This window comes from Sinocyclocheilus rhinocerous, unplaced genomic scaffold, assembly GCF_001515625.1.
Source record: "Sinocyclocheilus rhinocerous isolate Xijiao unplaced genomic scaffold, SAMN03320098_v1.1 scaffold2814, whole genome shotgun sequence".
Classification (NCBI taxonomy): Eukaryota; Metazoa; Chordata; class Actinopteri; order Cypriniformes; family Cyprinidae; genus Sinocyclocheilus; species Sinocyclocheilus rhinocerous.
In genome coordinates this window covers 45137-48816 of record NW_015633246.1, presented here as the reverse complement: position 1 = coordinate 48816, position 3680 = coordinate 45137, and positions in this window count along the sequence as shown.

The window sequence follows — 3680 nt, the reverse complement described above, 5'->3', positions numbered from 1 at the left end:
CAACCCTATGCAAGATAAAAAATAAATAAATACATAAATGAATAAATAAAAGGAGCATGTTTTGCAAGAAAAATAATATTTAGGTTTTTCTTCAAAATTCCACATTTAATGCTATGTCTTGTGATGTTTTTGTAATTGTGAAATTGAAGTTATGTTTTGCCTTTTTTTCAATTTAGATGCTTTTAAACCTTTGAAAGCTTATTTTTATTCTTTAGCTTTTGAAACATTAGAAATAGGCATGAGATTGGTCTGTGTTTCTATCATCTCTGCACTGGCACTTACAGAAGTGTGTGTTATTCTGTGATTGTAGAGTTATTTTGACTGAATTTGTACTTGGGTTCAGCTCGTGTTGTGTTTAATGTGCTCTATGAATAAAGGTTGAGCTGGGTTGTTAAAAACACAGATAAACAAACCAGCAGCGGTCAATGCTGAGGTCAGAGACACGCGGTCAGTAATGGAGGAGAGTTTGTACTGTGCTGTTTGTTAGAGATCAGCGTGTCAAAGCCAGAGGAATCGAGTGCTTGTTTAACAGCCGGTGTCCTTTTATTTCCACACGCTCCTGAGCCTTGAACTCGTCTCAATACTCACACACCCAACAGAAGATTTCTACAGGACTGACCTTCAGCGGCTCTGAGACGCTGCTGTGACTTACGACCCTCTCAACACGCTCACTTCTGAAGATCTGGATTAATGACGCAACTCTTCCACTTGACTCTCTACACAACACACACAAAAGTACAAGATCCTTAACAAGAAAATAACGGGCTTGTGTTCACATGAACACACTCACAATGCACATAAACCAGACTAAAATCTACAGCTTACGCTGTTGTTAATCACTTTTATGAATTCTTCAGTAAAACCAGTGTTGTGTTGTAAACAGAGTTCGTACTGAACCGAGGCTGTGTTCACAATATCATCTATGCTTACTTTGAAACAATTTGCACTCAGAAATTAATAGTACATTTCACAAATCACTTTGAAAATTCAGTTGCTGCCTTGATTTAAGTTGAATCAAATTGGTTCTACAACCATTTCAAATTAAACTAGATAAAAAAGTTTGTCAAGACAAACTTTAGGTTGGCTTGAGAAAGCCTAGCCTGAAAGTTTAAAGCAGTTGTAAAAGCCTGAAGTTTGAAAATTTAGATAGATTAGATAGATGTTGATAACATGTTTCTAGCATGATTAGCATGTTTTTAATATGATTGGCCTGTTACTAGCATTTTGCTGGCATGATTAGCATTTTGCTAGCATGATTAGCAAGTAACTAGCATGTTGCTAGCATGACTAGCAAGTAACTAGCATGTTTCTAGCATGATTAGCAAGTTACTAGCATGTTGCAAGCATGATTAGCATGCTAATAGCATGTTGCTATCATGTTGTTATAGCATGATTAACAAGTAACTAGCATGTTGTTAACATGATTAGCAAGTAACTAGCATGTTGCTAGCATGACTAGCAAGTGACTAGCATGTCGCTAGCATGATTAGCAAGTTACTAGCATGTCTCTAGCATGTTTCTAGCCTGATTAGCATGTTACTAGCATGCTGTTAGCATGATTAACAAGTGACTAGCATGTCGCTAGCATGATTAGCGAGTTACTAGCATGTCTCTAGCATGTTTCAAGCCTGATTAGCATGTTACTAGCATGTTGCTAGCATGATTAACAAGTGACTAGCATGTTTCTAGCATGATTAGCAAGTTACTAGCATGTTTACTGTTGTTAATCACTTTTATGAATTCTTCAATAAAACCAGTGTTGTGTTGTAAACAGAGTTCGTACTGAACCGAGGCTGTGTTCACAATATCATCTATGCTTACTTTGAAACAATTTGCACTCAGAAATTAATAGTAAATTTCACAAATCACTTTGAAAATTCAGTTGCTGCCTTTATTTAAGTTGAATCAAATTGGTTCTACAACCATTTCAAATTAAACTAGATAAAAAAGTTTGTCAAGACAAACTTTAGGTTGGCTTGAGAAAGCCTAGCCTGAAAGTTTAAAGCAGTTGTAAAAGCCTGAAGTTTGAAAATTTAGATAGATTAGATAGATGTTGATAACATGTTTCTAGCATGATTAGCATGTTTTTAACATGATTGGCCTGTTACTAGCATTTTGCTGGCATGATTAGCAAGTTACTAGCATGTTGCTAGCATGATTAGCATGCTAATAGCATTTTGCTAGCATGTTGTTATAGCACGATCAACAAGTAACTAGCATGTTGTTAGCATGATTAGCAAGTAACTAGCATGTTGCTAGCATGACTAGCAAGTGACTAGCATGTTTCTAGCATGATTAGCAAGTGACTAGCATGTCTCTAGCATGTTTCTAGCCTGATTAGCATGTTACTAGCATGTTGCTAGCATGATTAGCAAGTTACTAGCATGTTTACTGTTGAAAATTCAGGTGCTGCCTTGATTTCTTAAGTTGAATCAAATAGGTTCTACAACCATTTCAAATTAAATTATATTAAACTGAGTTAAAAAAATAATGTCGTATAATAAAATGAAGTTGATATTGGTTAAACTATTTTAAAAAACAAGTTCTCATTGCTGATTGATCATATCATTTTTCGCAGTTACGAAGAAACGGCAAGTAACACAATGAATTAAACACGGAATTGACTGAAATTTTATTTTCTTGTAAAACATAATATAAACATAACATACAATTTTTTAAAAATCTTTTTTTTTACAGTGTAATAATGTCATGTCTATTTTAAACAACATAGTGAATTAAATAAAATAATTTCTCTTTTTTTAGTTTCAGAGTAAATTCACACACCGAAAAAAATGGTGTAGGATTTACATCAGAAGAATTTTCACTCAGAAATCGCTAGTAAACTTCACAAACACATTAAATTAAACATGACATTCTTTTAAGTAAAGACTATTTTATTTACAACTTTGAAAAAATAATTTTCACAGCATACTTGAAACACTAGATTAACAATACAACACGACCATTTACAATAAAATAAATAATCTCAAAATGTCTCAATTCATGCTCATATTTGCCAAGATAGAAGTCAGTGCAATCAAAATGAGATCTCATATGAACTCAATCAAATAATCTGAACTTCTATTGACATTCATTTGATATTTTATTGTGTTTTTTTATTGCTCTCACTCATTTTAAGACTGAATTGAAATTTTTATACAACACTGTTTGCAGCACGATGCATTTGAATCGAATTGAACATAAACTAATAAACTTAATGTGATATCCGTCAGTCATGCATCAATGAAACAGGTCAGTATACTGCGAATAATCTCAATTTGTTTTAAAGAAACAATAACCGGCTTTATATATTTATCATCAATAAATCCAGTTTGTTTCAATCTCATACATTTAAACTGACTTAATATTGCTTGATCCACAGCTAGCCATATTTTAACCATGTCTTTAATTTAATAGTTTTTGAAATTGACAGGTTTAGGCAGATTTTTAAGCTATTTGAATAAATGCATTTTGAAAATATATTTAAATAAAAGCAAACAGATGCAAATAATAAACTGTTATGATTTACCTGTTGCATTGATGTATGACTAATGTGCATCACATTATGTTTATTAGCTTGTTATGTTAAAATAATAGTCATCCAAATTAATGGAAATTTATAAGCAATTCAAATACATAAATCCTACATTCAGGCCTAAATATTTTTTGCAGGGCATTGT